The sequence below is a fragment of the Onychostruthus taczanowskii genome, unplaced genomic scaffold (genome assembly GCF_017590055.1).
Source record: "Onychostruthus taczanowskii isolate IOZ18803 unplaced genomic scaffold, ASM1759005v1 scaffold19, whole genome shotgun sequence".
Classification (NCBI taxonomy): Eukaryota; Metazoa; Chordata; class Aves; order Passeriformes; family Passeridae; genus Onychostruthus; species Onychostruthus taczanowskii.
In genome coordinates this window covers 10,715,005-10,731,850 of record NW_024499128.1, presented here as the reverse complement: position 1 = coordinate 10,731,850, position 16,846 = coordinate 10,715,005, and the positions used below count along the sequence as shown (strand labels likewise).

The following is a 16,846-nucleotide window of genomic DNA, read 5'->3' as shown; positions in this document are numbered from 1 at the left end:
ACAATGGGGAAAAGAATGTCCCAGTGTTGGGGCAAGGAGGTTTGCTAGGCACTAGGTGGCAATGTTGATTCACGTTTAAATCTCAGGTTTTTTTCTAACTGTTTTTGCAAAAGCCGAGCTGTTTTCAAAATGTACATATGTCAGCACTAAAAAACAGAATTTAGGCTTGAAAAACTTGAATCCTTCAATGGGCAAAATGAATTGAAATCACTTTTTCCCTAAAATATATAATGCAGCCGAGTAACTGGTAAGAGGGATCAGTGCTGAAATGTTCCTTTCCTACTGCTTCACTGTTTCATTTCCTTCCTAGTGTACTGCCTGATACCCCCTCCCTGGGGTTACAGCATTCCAGTGGGCTGGATTTCTGGTTTCCTGGACAGCTTGTGTTGATTCATTAGCTGAAAATCTGCTGAGTAGCTTTGTGCTCTTCTTAGAAGTCTTTAACGACTTTAGGATTTGAAGTCGAGGGTGAGGAATTTGGATAGCAGGATGTGGTGTCTCAGCATCAGCTGCAGTGGTTCTTCATATTCCTGCTATCTCCTCTCTCTCCAGAATGAAGAATTTCAGTTAATGCTCTTGCTTGCAGGAAATGGTTGCCCTAAGGGAGGAAAGGGCTAATCTAGGGAACTCCACAGAGCTTGGGGAGGATGCATTGGCTTTTCTAGCAGTGCCTCTGGCAGACTTACTGGTGGTGATGACTGATCCTGGAAGGAGTCCCTCTCTGTTTGGAAGGACTGCGCTCACATAGCTGAACCTAAAGCAAGGGGAAGGTCAAAATGTGTCTCTCCCAAAATCTCAGAGCTCTTTGAGGGTGGGGAGAGGAGGACCAGATGGTGGACCTGTTGTATCCCTGTGCTCCATCACCTGGATCCTTTGTCTGCCTTTGGGAGTTTGTGTTGATACCCTCGGGGTCTCCATTAAATCTTGCAGGGAGGTTCATTCATATCTGAGCCAGCTATGGATACGCTGTAAAGCAAGTGATGTGAACCAGCTGCAAGCCTTCACTTTGGCTGTGTGTCTGTGTGCTGGGCTGAACAATAAGAGCTCTGCACATACCCTGGTCACTGCCTGTGCATCTCACCTGCAGTTCCAGTCATTTGCACCTTGCAGGGACCAAACTGTGGCTATTTGTAACTTGAGCAACAGGCAGAGCTGCCCTGCCTCCTGTGAGTGCCCGGCTGCACGGGGAGCATGCAGATGAGCTGGCACCATCTGCCAGGGCCACTGTGGCTCCAGCTGTGTGATGTCAAGTTTGGCTCCTGATTAGGTGGCCAGGGCTTGAGTCTTAATATGACAAACAGCAGGGTGGAGGAAAAGCTTAGTTAGCCAAGGAAAAAGACCACTTTTCTCCGAGCCACCCTACAACGCATTCTGTGTGTGTGCAGTCTGAGCTGGGGCTGGGGCAGAGGCAGCTTTCACTCAGATTTGGCTAAGTATTGAGGTTTTGCTCTGTAATAAGCTGCTGACTGCACATGGAGCCAGGCTTCCTGGTGACAGGAGGGTTTTCCAGGCCTCCATCTTGGAGGGATCCCTGCATGGAAGCAGCGCTCAGATTTCTCATCTCTAAGGATACACATTCCTCCTCCCAGCACCACAGAGCAACCCAAAACTGGCAGCTGTGGTAAAACAAGGAAAGGCACGTGTTGCTGGTTGAGTTGTGCAGCACTGGGAGGTGAGGTGCACTTCTGCATGGTGGGGGAAGTGCTGTTTTCCACCAGAAAAGGAAGTCCATCCTCTCTGCTCAGCCTCCCTCCTCCCAGGACCCCACAATTTGAAGACAAGGCTTTTGTTCCCTGCTGCTGCCGGCCCTGGCGCCGTGTTGTGGGAGAGGGAGATGGTTTCCCTTCTTTGCAGTCTCAGCACAAAGCACTGCAGGGCTTTCAGCCAGCAAGAGATGGGGAGCTGAAAGCTGCCGTTGCCATGGAAATAATGCATGCACGGAGCAGCGGAGAGCTTGAAACCCCCAGCACTCCTTTCATAGCCAGGCCACATTGCAGGGACTTGCATTTCCAAGACTTTTCCTTAAAACTCCTTTTCGCAGCATGGAATTTTTATTGCTTTATGGTACCCAGTTGTCTGGGTCAGTGCTGGCTGGGTGTAAGAGGTGATGGCATGTGGCTGTGTGGTGTGGGATGGCATTGTCCTTGGCCTGGGCAGCTGCCATTCCTCTGCATCCACAGTGGTTTTGGGGACTGCCTTGAACATTGATGTGCCCATCTCAGATGGATAAAATTTCTGCTCTTTTGCCTTTCATCTTCAGCTTAGGCTCTCTGGCCACCAGCAATCCTCATGTTGTTTTAATTAGCAGCACTGAGACTTTGTGTTTTAGGGCACGCCTTATTAAGCTGTTCTGTGGCTCGGGATTGATTTGGAGGTGCTGGCTAGGAACAGATGCACCCAGCTGCTTTTAGCCTTCATTTTCTGCTGGAAGTCAGGCAGGTTTAAACTTGCACCGAGCTGTGCCTGAGCACAACCACTCTTTGCAGGGCACACCAGCACTGATAACGAGCGTGAGTCGCACTGAGTGGTTTGCATGGCTCTGAGAGGAGGGGTCTTGCTGAAATAAATTATTGCTTGATCAACAAGACCTAAAGTTGCAGAAGGAGGGGGATACTGTGACACCCGTGATCTCTGTACCTGGTACAGCAAGGCACATGCAGCTGCTTGTGGTTCAGAGGTGGGTAACACTGCTTAGGAGTGTTTTATAGAGTGCAGGGGGAACTGTTTGTGTAATCCAGCACCCAGCAGCAGGGGATGTGTTCAGGATGACACAGCTGTCCAAGGATGTCATCCAACACATACCACAGGGCCCATTACTTCTGTGCTAAAGGCTGGGCCATGCTGCCCAGAGCTGCCCTGCCCGACTCCAGATGTGCTGTGGATTTAGGCTTAAACTGTATCAGGATTTGTAGCTGGCAGTGTGCGTGTGCAACATGGAACAAAAGATTGTCCTGGTTGGAGAAATTGAGCTTGTCCAGAATGCCTCAGAGTAGGATATACATATGGAGAATTACTTAATTCTCCTTGTTTTGCAACATGTTTTCCCAGCTGTTGAAGTCTGCTGTCTCATTCAGCTTCCTGACAGCAGTGCAAACATTTTGAAAGTCCCGTGGCCCCATCTCATTCTCTGTTCAGACATTCTTATTGCTATTATCCATATGTTTTTCCTTGAGCCTGTTTATTTGGATTTGATTGTTACTTGGAGCTTAGCCCCACAGCTTTAGTACAGAGCAGAGCTGAAGGTGGCATTTGCTGTGACAGACCCCTTGCTAATTTCTTCTTGGTGGCAATGACCCAGCTCCTGTGTTTAAATTCCTCCTGTGTCTCCTACGAAAATTTGTTGGGGCAAGGAAGAGAAGGAAATGTGGTGTGGATGACCTTGCTACATGTCTTCATAGAACTACAGAATGGTTTGGGTTGAAAGAACTCTTAAAGACCATTCATTTTCACCCCTCCACCATGGGCAGGGACATTTTCCACTAGACCAGGTTGCTTAGGGCTCTATCCCAGCCTTGAACACTTCCAAGGATGGCGCTTGGGAATGGAGCACTCGTGCCTGTGTCCACTTGGATCTGGAGACCTGTCTCCCACGTGTCCATGTCAGCAGAATTCTCTAAGCCATCTCTTCATGGCTCTGCCACCTTCCTCCTGAGCTCTGCATCCCCAACACCTCCTGCTCCGGAGCTCTCCGCTGCGCCCTTTTTAAACTTGCAGCGCGCATGGGAGCTCTGGGTGCTCTCGGTGCCAAAACCACAACAAATGGCGAGTTTCCGTCTGTCAGCCCGGCTCAGCCCGGCTCAGGCTCTCCACGGCTGGGCAGGCGATTTTCATTTTTCTTCCATAAAAGGACATTGAAGCTCGGCTGCAGCCGCGGTGCCGGTGCCGAGCCGCGGGCAGGGCGAGCGCGATGCTATCGGAGCCTCCTTCCCTATCTCCGCAGAGGGATGGGCCGGAGGGAGGGAGGGAGGGAGGGACCAAGGTCGAAGGTGGGGTTGAGGTGATTGTAGGCAGCAGATAACATCCCAGTAGGTTTTATTGCCAGGTTCTAAAGGGAGATAGATAACAGGAGGGAGCTCGTGGTAGAGCAAACCTTAAAAGTACAGTCCCGTGGAGGGACGGGCACGTGCGCTGAGCCGTGTGGGCTGTGCCATCGAGGTGGGGAGGGTCACAATCGCTTGGGGAGTGCTGAGAGTTGGGAGATCTTCTCATCCCCAGATTTATGCTGGGCAAGCTGCTTATCCTGGGAGGAAACTGCAAGGGGAACAAGGGAAGGCCACATGTTGGGGGTACTGTCTTACACCTTGATTTTTGCTGTGTGCTTGGAATGGGCACGAGCTGTTGCAAGAATTGAGCGGTGCCAGCAGTAAGTTAATCCTAAATGCCCCTTTCCAGAGAAGGAGCCCCAAATCACTGCTTGCCAACTTGTCACCCGTTGAAACACATAGGAAAGGGCTATAGAAGCTTTGAGAATACCCCACCTGGAAAAAGGGTAGGAGTGGGCTGGGTTAATTGCTGTGGTGGGGTGGAGAGACTCCATCAGTGGGAGCACAGGTGCTGCTGCTGCTTTAACAAGGTCAAGTCTGTTTATGCAGTGGTATGTGGAAATGCTTCACTTGATAAATGAGTCTGACAGGAGGAGAGGGTGAGGCCCAGCCTGGAAATGGACCTGAGGAAAGAGGTCAGATTAAATGGGGTATCTGTCTCTTGCAGGGAAAAAAAAAATCCTGCTGAAAGCAGGAACTCAGACTAGCCCCTTTAAAAATAGACTGTGTAAGTCAGTGCAATTTTGAGCAACAAAGCTTACTCCTTGTAAAAAAGCTTGCTTTCTGCCTATCTGCAATATCCAGTCAGTGAAAAGCCAGCTGAAAAGGCTGTTCACTGACCAGTGAGTGCCTGTGTGTCAGCTCCATACGATGGAGCAGTGCTACCCTCCATTCATAGTTTTGTCCTTTGCTGTGGAAAGGTTCAGAAGTAATAAACTGAGTACAACTTCATCTGGAGATGGAAATTTAAGCTTCAGCATCTTGTTTAGGCTTTTGTCCGTAGGCAAAGGGAGCCTACAACTATTTAGGTAAGGGGAGCACTGAGAGATGCAGCACCTGTCAGTTCTGGTTTATGGTGGCTGTCTTTGGAGATTGGTGATGGACTCCATGAGGAATTGGATAAGAGCACCCTGAGTGGGTTGTGAAAAACTGTTGGCTGCCTTGAATGTGGAGAATTGGTGGAGTAGCCAAACTCCTGGAGCTGGAAGGACCCTGAAAGCTGTAGTTGTGCTGAGACTGAGACCTGCTGCAGGCTGAGATGAGCTGGCAGCTTTGCCTTTTCCTCCTCAATCCCTTTGAAAATGAAAGGGACAAGAGGATTTTCTTATTTTTCATGCAGACAAGAGTGGGAGTAATGTAACATAGTCACCCTAACATCAGGGAGAAACCCTAAATCTCTGTATGGACCGAAGTGCTCAGATTCCTTCATTTGTTTGATTTTTAAACAGTGAAACAACTTTGCTCAGTCACTTGTGTGTCCCCACAGCAGGGTAGCAGTGCCACCGAGTGTTCTGGGACTGCTGTGAGCTCAGTGCAGGTCCTTTCCACAGCAGTTTAAGGTTAAAACCCTGCCTAGTGTATTTGCAGAGTGTTGGAGCAGGGTTATCATTTTGCTGCTGCAGTGGAAATGGACTTTGGAGGGGATGGAAAAAGGCTGTTCCCGAGGCAAATTAAAAACATTGTTCTGACCTTACTCAAGAAGCTGTATCTTCCTTCTCTTTCCTCCCCCTCACATTCCAGTCGTAGTAATCACTGATCTCTAACCTCAGCTTCATCTGCTACAGCTAACCAGTTAAAAAATGCACTTAAAAAACCCCATACACCTAATTTTGCTGTACCTTAGTGCTTCTAGGACAGAGTTATCTTTGAAGGGGCATGAGTCAGCAGCAGAGGTTTGGAATGGCATTGAGTCAGGGTGCTGATGACTCCTTGGGATGGCCTAACCTGGTGCAGGGAGTGTGGGGAGGTGTTTTGCTTCTCCTTTCTGTTTGCACATAAACAGATTTCAGCAGATGACACAGTCATCAGACTTCCTGAGCTAACACAAGGCTGCTGCAGACGATGGCCATTCTGGAGGCTGTCAGTGGAGTTTGTTTCCTAATTTGGTCACAGTGTGGGTAAGGCTGGCCTGCTTTCCTTTTTTCTTTTTTTCTTTTTTTCTGTTTTTTTTTTGTTGGTTTTTTTTTTTTTTTTCTTTTTAAAAACACCCATCCTTTTCTCTCATTGTTGTGGAGGGGAAGCAGTTTGTATCTGAGAACCTCCAGCTCCTCTCACTTCCTCTCCATAGAGGAAGTGATACTTGAAAGGCCCAAACCACCATGCAGTTCTGAAGCTGATATTTCCTTTTTTTTTTTTTACTTCCTTCCTTTGCCATTCTTTGAGTTCATCTCAATGAGCCTGCTGGGTTTTTATGCTTTCTGGGTAGTCATCCAAGCCCTTTGTGCTGGAGGACTTTGGAGTAGTTCTGTTAAGTGTCAGAATGAGCTGTGCTGCAGTTAAATCATAACATTGATTAGCTTGATTTATTGAAATCTATATTTCAAGAGGGAGTGACTTGTGTGATTTCAGGTAATGGAAAGAGCACATGTGTTGCTTGTACATCATCCCTCACAAGAGGCCTGGTACCATGTAGGAAGCTGTAAATGCCAAACAGGAGAGAAGACCTTTAGGAGTTCAATTGTGTTACAAATCTTCCTGTAGAGGACCCCTGCTTTTCAGTGTTGGAGCAGAGTCAGCCCCAAACCATGTCTTCCTGGCATGCAGCCACACTTCAGCCCTTCCACTCTTGATGTGAGTTCTCATTCAGCAATAGGAACAGCCAAGGAATCATCACCAAACCTATAGGCTCCTTTATTGCTTTGGTTCTATGCTGGGCTTAGCAGGAAAAGGAGAACATAAAAGGAAAAGACCACATTCCCAGGTGATGCAGTTGAGGATGCAGTTGCAGCAGCTTTATTCAGTGTCATGGGGAGGATTGTGTGCCTTAGGTGGGGGTGAAGCTGTTGCTCTCGAGGGAGCTGCTGTCAGTCAGAGAAGATTCCCAAGCCTTGGAAGCCTGGGGAGATGCTGGGTTACCTGTTCAAACCCCGCTCTATTTTAGGTTCAGAGGACATGTCATAAACAGCTTCAGCAGAGCCTGGGGTTGAGGTGTGGCCGGAGCAGATGGATTAGTGGCATTAAAGGTTTGGCTGTACATGGGCAGGTACAGGCTGGTCTCAGCAGAAATTCTCTGCAGACAGGAAACTTCAGTGTGTCACTGTGGGATCCCCGTTACCGCTGACCTCCGAACATGAGTAACGGGGAAACGGGAGCACCGAGTGGTGAGGCAGCAGGTTTGGAGGGGCAAAGGGAAGGTGAAACACAAGTTTACTTCTAATTTAGTAAAAATCACCTCTGTGTGTCATTCCTGTTTGCATATTATCCTCTAATTAGCCATGACTGACTCACTCACCACTTCCACCTGAAAGGAATGATGTGTTTTGAAGTGTATGGTTTATAATCTCAGTAGGCCAGCAATTCTCCTCCTCTTCTCCTCTCCCCTTCCAATGTCCCCCAAAATGCATTCTCTTATTGCTTTTAACCTTCAAGCCTGTTTTCTTATGCTCTCTGTCTCTGTTACTACTCTTGCATTATTAATGGACTGTAGCAACTCAGCCAGAACACTGACATTACTAATTACTACTTGTACCAGAGGAATGGGGAGCAAGATAGAAACTGGGTCAGGAAATGTTGTCATCATAAAATGATAGCATCAGAACTGGAGAGCAGAACTGTGTGTATGGGCAGGTTTGCATTGTAAATGCCTCCTTCACCCTGGAGCACACCTGAACACACTTACCATGCACATCCTCTTTGCTTATTTGCTGCATGCAGCTGGGAAGAGCTCACGCACAGAGAAGGGTTAATGGACCTGTAATTTCCAGCAGCAGAGAATTGGAGTGATAGGTTGTGTTCTGCCTGGCAGCACTTCAAGCATCACAAAATTCACGTGTGCCTCATTGCTGTAGCAGGAAGGCCCTTCCCCTGTTGGTGTCAAAGGCTGAGGAAGCAAAGTGGCTGCGTTTATTTTTGCATTCAGAGAGAGCCTGTCATGCTCTGTGCATTCAGACTGTCCTTGGTAGCACCAAGGGCATCCTGCAGCAGCAAACAGCTCAGTCTGCTCCGTGTGAGAGAATACTGCTACTACTAAACCAGAACATTATTTTAGGGATGCAGCAATTAACCTGTGAATATTGGGCATGAGGAATTGCTGGCTTCTGGTTAATGGAGCTGTGCCTCTTCACTCAATTGGGCAAAGCATCCACTTGGGAATCTGGCATCCCTTGGAGGCCTGGTGTGAGCAGTTGTCTGTTGTGTTAGCTTTCCCCTTGAGAGGGGGGCATGTGTGAAGATGGGAGTGTCATTGACTGTAAAATGTGTCGACTCTTATGGTAAGTGACAGCCAGAGAAGGTCGTCTCTAAACGCACGCCGTCATCTTTGAATAGTCAAAACAGCTAAAATGCATCGGTCAGCAGTAAACTACAAACCCAGAAGTGATCAGAGTGTGACAAGTCCCTCTCCCAAAAACATGCTTACCAAACAAATAGACAAACTGAAGGCTGATCCCTCCCAGAGGCATGACTTCAGTTGCTAGTGATGAGAGCACATCCCTGGGTGAAATGTCTGGCTCGAGGTGGCAGATTCCTGAGAAGTCTCTTGGAGACAGTGAAGGGACCGTGTGTGTCTTCCCTCCCCGTGCTGCTGGTCCCAGAATGTGACTGCCTGCCTGTGCATCAGGTGGGGGCCCTGTTCTGGATGGATGTGGGGAAGCATCAAAGCAGTCGGGGCTCAGTCCCTGCCAGGCAGTCGCGGGTCTCCATGAGCTCGAATCTGCTTCATTGACATTCCCAGGGAGGCCAGCGCAGGAGCAGCGTGACTCCCTCACAAGTCAGATGGTAACTCACACAAAGCCAGCTCGATATTTAGGCTGGGCAGACTTGACAATATCCCCTTTCAAAGATTATCCGTTAAACTGTCCTAGTCACACACCGCCTTTGGCGCCTGCCTGAGCCTTTTGTAAGGATGAGCAGTATTTAAAAGAGAGGCTGCCTGCTCTAATCTCTGCTCTGTGGGCTGTAAAACCCATCCTGCTGTAGCTCACCAACTTTATTTCTCTTACTGATGGTAATAAGTGTAGGGCTCTTAAATCCTGGCTCATGTTTTATCCGTGGTGTTGGTGGGGCTGTGTGTTATCTTGAAGCGAGCCCAGAGCAGAGCTTTGCTGGTGCATTTGAGGGAGAGCAGACATTCCCATGAAGTGGGAGCTGGTGGTAGGCAGTAATTTCTACTGTATTTAATAAAGCCATTGTGAAGCTGGAGAGGTCTAGAGTTTACAATCCCAGTGTACTTTTTTTTAAAAAAAAAAAAGGCAAGTACTGATTTGCCACTAAAATTGAGCATTGTCAGTGAGGCAAGTACTCTGTCCAAAATTTCATGTGCACGTTTTTAATTAAAAGGCAAGAGGGTTAATGAAGCTTTGAGTGCATAAGGCCTCATTCCCTGAATTTAATTTTCTTTAATTGCTCCAGAGATTGAAATTCCCAGCTGTGGTTATCCCCTAACATGTGAATTAAGGAACCAGAAAGGGACAATTTGATTTGTCTCATTCAGTGCCAGCTTCTTCCCCTTTGACTGAATTTTCATCTTTTTGGTTGAAAGGGGACTAGATAAAAATCCTTAAATCAGTGTTTCAGCTTTGTGGTAGAATTGGCAAAGCTGTGACCTGCTGATACTTTGGATACTGGGGATGAGCTGAAAAACAGGGAGTGTTTGTGCAGATTGTGTTACTCTTCCATTATGTATTGCAGATCATGAGCAAATACAGTTTTTATTCTTTTCCCTCCCCAATACCTGTCATTGCATTCAGAATTGGTGGGGTTCAGTCAGCAGAACTGCATGGCACAGCCCCAGTCAAACCAGCCTTCATTAGTGTGCAGTTTCAAAATTAAAATAATTTTAAAAGGATGGTTTGGGGGTTTGTTGCTTGGAATCATGGTCTAAGCCTTCTGTGAGTGTCAGGGTCTTTTTGTATGAGTTCATAGTCCAAGCTCTGTCCATGGGCAAGGCAAAAATCTAAAATGCAGCAGATTCATGGACTGTTGGGATAATCAGTGATGGGAAAAACCTGTTCCTGACTTCATTATAACAAAAGCTGATGTCCCTTGCTGAATGCCCTGTATGTTGTGTGCTAGGCCTCTGTTGTGGCAGTTATTGTTGGATATTCCAGGGCTGCTGTACATTTTTGTGTCCTAATGGGCTTGTTAGCAGCTGTAGCCTTGACTGGCTGGTTAATAGTAAAGGATGCTTCTAGCAGCAACAGAGGACATCAGGGGTTAATTTAATGCACACCTAACACTGGAACAACAGCAGCCACAAGTGTTTGGGGTTTGCCTTTTGGAGGTCTTAGCTGTCAGAAATCCTTAGGAAAATATGTAGTAACATCCCCCTTGATCTGGTGGAGACTTGCCCTAAGCCTCCAGCACGTAGTACTGCTAGATAAGCATCCCCTGCCTGAACAGGTATTTCAGAGCTGTTGGGCTCTCCCAGGTGGCTGCAGCTAAGCTGTGGTGTTTGTGGTGGTTCCTGCTTTTGGGGGGATTGTTTTGGATGAACTGTGCTTTGTTTTCAGGAAGATATCCTGTCCCTCCCTGTTGCTGTGGGACAAACCACCCTGTAGGGACTCCTGCCCCAGTCATGGAGCTGGAGGGATGTGAGTGTGGCCCTGGAGGTGCACATTTGATTAAGATGGACCATTAACCATCCATAGCCATTGAATCTCTACCTCAGTCTGTAAAACCATTTGGATTAAAAAATTGAATCATTTCCTGACATTCTTTCACCCATCCTTACTTCCAGTCAACCTGCTCATCTTCAGCTAGGGTCAGCACAAATTCCCCTCTCAGACTTGCACTTCTGGCCTGGAGGAATCCACCTTCTTTGCTGCTGCTGCCCAACACCTCTCCTGTGCCTGTGCCTTGATGGTGTGAGTGCCCTCTGCCCTGCTGGATAAGTAATGGCCAGGTTGGAGCGCCGGGGCTCGGGAGGTCCAGGGCCCGCCCCGTGCGCGGCTGCTCCTCCCGCCGTGGGCTGGGGGAGCAGAGGTGATGCTTTAAGTGGTCTCTGTGCTGCTACCAGTGTAAACAGAGCAGATGTTTCCCCGAGCCAGGGGAGCATTAATGGAATGCATAGGCCCTGGCTGATGTAAAACATGGCAGCGAGTTTTGGGGATGAGGTCAGCGGGACTGAAAGCCGATGGGAGTTTAATGTCGAGGCTGCCTCTCCGAGCCCGGGGGTCAACTGAGAGAGCTGTGGCTAATGGAAAGGCAAGTACACTTGTCATAAATCAGTGCCAAAATGCTGAACAGGCGTTGCTATTGCTGGATGCCACAGCCAGGGATGGTTCTGTAACCACCCATGAGCTCTTGTTCCTCACTGGGTGTCCTTAGTGTACGTGTTTGATTTTAGAAGGGACAAAGAGGCTAATAATGGAAGGTTTGGGGAAAGCTTTACCTCCATGTGCTGTGAGAGCTCTGCATGCCTCACCTGCTTCACTCTGTTGTTCATGGAATCCTGTGGTTGCTGCATCCCATCCACGTGGGGATTGCCAGGAGGGCAGCCAGGATATTGTTGGGATACCATTTTAAACAAGTTGTCCTCGTGGTCAGAGGAGATGGATCGTGTTTCTGCTGTGGGGTTGCTAGGAAGTCCTGAGGCACCAGGAGGCAAAGCAGGCTTGGCACTGCTTAGAGATCATGTGGTTTTTTTAAAAACAAACGAGTCTTGTAAAAGTAAAGAGCAGCATTTTCCAAGACAATGAGAAATCAGTTTGCTCTCCGACCAAGCAGCGCATTTCCCGTGAAGCTGGATGCTGTAACGTGCCATTTGCCAACAAGATAAGATGGCTGTATTTGTTCAGTGATTTATCCCCTGTGAAGCCAATCTGAAAGAATGCTTTATTGCTCTATTTATTTTTTCAAAAGAAGCTTCTTTGACCTCATTTTTTTGTGTAGGGAACATGCATGCCTTTAAGCTAAATCTCAAAGCCTGGTCAAAATTGGGGTCTGTGTTCAGGGTTGCAGCTTGAAGCACAACATCCATGATGCCATTCAGAAGCCAAGAGGTGAGCAGCTCTCCCCGAGGCTTTTTCTGATTGAAAACCTCATACACACCAACAAAGCCAGTCTGCATCTTAAAGGCTTTGGGCTTTTTTCCTTTCTGGGTCCTCCTTTAAGGGCAGAGGTTGAAACAAAACAGATGCTCTTGGATGGTGTCTCTGCTCTTAGAGGCAGTTGCTGTACAAGGACTTGGCTCCTGACACGTGAGGGGAGGATGCTCCCTCCTATTTGCAAGCGGATGTCAGGCTTAATAAAAAACCCAGATGATCCCCCTGACTGAGAGGTATCAGTGCTGTTACTGCGTGTTACCTCCGTCCCTTACTTTGTTTGTGCAATTATCCATGTAAGTAAAACCTGAAAGTGCCTCCTTACAGCACGTTGTCCCCAAAGAAGGGAAAGGATTGCAGCTATCGGAGTGGCCTGTGGAGAGAGGGATGGATTTTTCAGGTAGCTGGAAGCTGTGCCAGGTTGGGTGTTTGCTGGTAGCCTGCTACTATATTTAGTTTTTCTTGGCCTCCCGGAATGAGGGCATTGAACCTTTCTAGATATGGAGATAGGCACAGCACCAGGCAGCCCTGAACACAGCTTGCCAACTTAGGAGCTTTATTTGTTGTTTAGAGCCTTGGTCTTCACTGTTCTGTGTCTGGGGTAGAGGATAATGAGGTGAGGTCATGTGAGCAAGAGTTGGTTTTGTAGCTGTTCTGTGTGCAGGTAACAACTGGGGTGTTTTTCAAGAAAAGTTTCTCTTTTGGAGGGTTTTGTTGTCCTGTAGCTTTAACCCTTTGTGGTGTTTCAGGTGTGCAGAGTGAAGAACAGGTGCTCTGCAGGAGTTATTAGTTGCCTTTTCCAGTTTTGTACCACAAACTAGCATGGAGATTCTTTCAGACACAAACTTCTTATACTCTGAGATCCTGTGAATAATCTTGACCTACCTACCCATGCAGTTTAATGAAATATTTTTTTCTTCCTGGAACTTTATTCTGTTTGCAGCTGTTGTACAAGCTATAGATTTCTGGATTTGTCAGAAAACCATGACTTCAGACCACTGGGATTTTGGTGGGTGGGTGAAAGTGCTAACAGATTAATGAGTCTCACTTAGCATCTCCATCTGCCAGACTAAACTGTGTTCTGCACAGGAGACTTAACACAGCTGGTTTGAGCTGGTCTCTGAAAGTAAAGCATCCTTTACCTAGTCCAGGCTGACCCCTGATATAAAAAACCAAACACTGCAGTGTCCTGGGTATAATTATATTTGCCCAGAGGAGTTGTGGATTCCCCATCCCTGCAAAGCCAGGTTGGATGGGGCTTGGAGCAGCCTGGGACAGTGGAAGGTGTCCCTGCCCATGGCAGGGGTCGAACAAGATGAGCGTTAAGGTCCTTTCCAGCCCAACCATTTTGTGATTTATTTCCTTTCCTTTTCCTGATCCAAACACTACTGTGAGCTCAAGGAGTACAAATGAGTAAAAACAATGGAAAAATGCAGAGAATCCCCTGAGGACCAAGCAGAAGCCTGGGTCCTCACCAACACGTGGATCAGCTCCCTTTTCTGACCCTTGAACTCACATGTTGCTGTGACATTTGCAATGACTTTCCTGTGCCTTACCTCCATAAGGAGATAAATTAAAATGCATGGTATAAATGAGATATCTCAATCCCAGCAAGGGTGGCTCATCCCAGGGGGAAATGCTTGGGAAGAGCCATGTGTGTAGCAGTGCTCTCACGCTGCAGTTTGCTCCAATCTCTGTCACTGCAAGGGGCAGCCTCAAGGTCCAGCTGTGAGCAGGAATGAGATGGCCTGATGAGGCAAGAGCTGCTGTGCATTAGCTGTAGCTGTTGGTTTTTCTGTCCCCTCCTGTGAGCTCTGAAAGTTAAATGGGAATGAAGTAGCTGCTGAATAAGAGACATGTTATCCCTCGCCTGCATCCGTTTATAGGTGGCAAGTTGCCATGGCTAAGACACTGATCAATTGTTGCTCTGAAATCTGGGGTTATTCTTCAGCTTTTTTTTAACTAGAGAAATGGGATCTCTGCCATCTTCAGTGCCCAGGAAGTATCTGCAAGAGTGAGTGTTGGTATTAGTGTGAGTGCCTGCACATACACACTCTCCTGCTGTTCCTGGACACCCATTCTCTCATTTTTCCCCTGCCTGTGAGACGGGATTAACAGCCCAGAGGCACTGGGGAGCTCCAGGGTGTGGGGGAAAGGCTGGCCTGGCTGATTTGGTTATGTAAAACTAAAAGGCATTTACTCAGTGCATTGGGTGGACTGTTCTTGTGTGTAATGAGTTGTGCAACTGTACAGCCATACCACAGCAGACTGAGATCCTCTGACAGTCCTCTGACTTGTCTCCCACATGGAATCATTACAGCTGCTTGTCAGGAATATGTAAAATTCCCGTGATCTGCTTGCATGTGTTACTCCAGATTGCTTTCTGCTCAAAGTGCCTTTGCAGTATCAGCGAACCTTCTTGCTGCTCTCTGTGGGTTTGATGACATGCTATCTCAAAAATTTGGACTGGATCATTTTTCTGAAGTACCTCATCACTGTGGAGAAGTGAAAGCAGGCAGTGCCAATTACCGGGAAAGCTGTTGCAGTCCTTGGACTTACATGTTGGGCATATGGAGTCAGATCACATTTTCTTTATTTTATGACATCAGTGACACCGAGTGTTTTGTTCTGGTTCTTAGTCAAGAATGACAGGAAGGTAGAAGACCCTTAGAAAAAGTTTAAAATTATTCTCTGCAGTCTAGAAATCTGCCTTACAGACAGTAAGATGTTAAAGCTAAGTCTCTGAGGAGAAATGTTGAGATCACTTGATGAGTCTGTCAGGGTACACCTCCAGAGATGTGTGTAACATTTTAAATGTAACAGATAATGAGAAGATAGTATTAAAAGTTAGTATTAAATGTCTAAAAGGCAGAGCTGGCTGAAAACCTGTGCTTTGAGTCATCTTAAAGCTTTTGGATCAAGATGGAGATCCTTATTGAGAAGGGGGAAGGGGAAGACTTTAGACTTAGTTGTAAATGGAATAAAAGGAATATATGCTTTTATAGGATACCCGATTTAAAGGTCACTTTTGGCTCATTCTGAGTTGAAATCTGTTGCTGTAACATCATTAGTCTGCAGCCCCACCATTTCCAGCTGTGATCCAGCTAGATTGGCCAGGCTGAGCCAGCCTAGGTGTGAACACGTGGCTGACTGAGAGCCATGGACCTGAGGGACTGCAGGGAATGGGAGCCTGGATTCAGGAGGTAACACTTCTGGGAATCCTGTGGTGTGTTAATTAATGCTGCCAGGGGAGAGACAACCTCAGAACACATGTGATTCAAAAGCAAATTCATAGAAGAATTTAGAGAGGGCTGTTAGATGAAGTGCAGACTGTCCCTGGCCCATGGGGAGCAGTGTGAGGAGCAGCATTCCTGCCCTGTCCATAAGGAGCTTCCTCCTTGCCCTCCAAACAGCACAGGTCCAGGTGGACTTCTACTGACCCTACACTGGGTCAAGCTAATTATGCTGGTGGAGGAACTAAGCAGCATTTTAATACTCAGGAGTAAGAGGTCTGTGTGAAAAGGGCTGTCGGTCATCACTGCATCCAAAATTCTGCTTTTGACCTGAACTCTGCAAAGCAGCCTGTTTTTGTATGGTGCTTTGTTAAATGGCTTTTGTTCAGGCTGAGGGTAGTTGTTCTTGTGTGTGCACTGAGAGAAAGGTTATGCTGCAAATTAGGGCTCCTGGATTTTTCCTGCTGGACCGATGCATGTGGGTGTGTGGGGAGGTCCTGCCCTGGGTTATTCTCTGCTCATTTGTTTGTGATTCTCCACTTAGCACTGAATACAGATGTTTATGCATATATTTAGAAAAGGCTGGTCTGGAAATAAACTTCTCTTTGCAGCACTCCACCTCCCTCAGCTTCATATTTTAAGACTCTTTGTTCTCTCATAGTAATTTTCCAAGTGGATTAGTGCAGGTCACCAAGGCATCCACATCAGTGAAATACAGCAAGATGTTGCTGTCATCTCCCGAAACACTCCAGCACTCACCCCATTGCTTATCAACCCACACTCCAGTAATCCTAATAGCTATGTCAGAGCAAGATTAACAGAAAATCCAGGCAAATATTTATGGTTCCCTTCAAGGTATGTATTAATCAGAGAATGTGGAGCAGATGCTTTATGAGGAGAGCTTGGAAACCTTGTTCACATGGGCTGAGGAGGGATTCTGCCAGGGTGGGTAAGCTGCTGCCAGTTTGGGGAAGAGGCATGGGGCAGACAATGCAGGAAAAATGCAAGATTCCCATGTGGAATGGGAGAAAAGCAGCTACAAATGAAAAAGGGAGGATAAGGAGCTGTGTTTGTTCTCCTCTGTGCTATAGCAGCATTGTATGGCAGCTCAGCAGTGAAAGAAAGCACAAGAAACAAAGACAAAGAAGAGGAGGAGCAGGTTGAGAAGAAAGAAGCAGAAGAACCACGCATCTGGGAAATGCCTGGGGAAGCAGCACTGGTTGGGAGGTGGGAGTTTTTAACCATGGTGAAAACTGGATCCCTTTTGTCTATGGGGCTCTGCAGGTTCCTGGAGTTCAGGGAGTGATAAGAGAGGGCTGGTGAGATGCAGCTTCCTCCTGCAGTGTACAGCCAGTCCCAGGAGGATTGG

At 47.4% G+C, this 16,846-nt stretch overlaps 1 protein-coding gene across 7 annotated transcripts in view; it reads left to right on the top strand.

Annotated features, from left to right (window-relative positions):
* Window positions 1-16,846, top strand: part of RNF216 (ring finger protein 216) — a 75,696-nt gene that overhangs the window by 29,737 nt on the left and 29,113 nt on the right. The gene's annotated exons all lie outside the window — the stretch shown is intronic.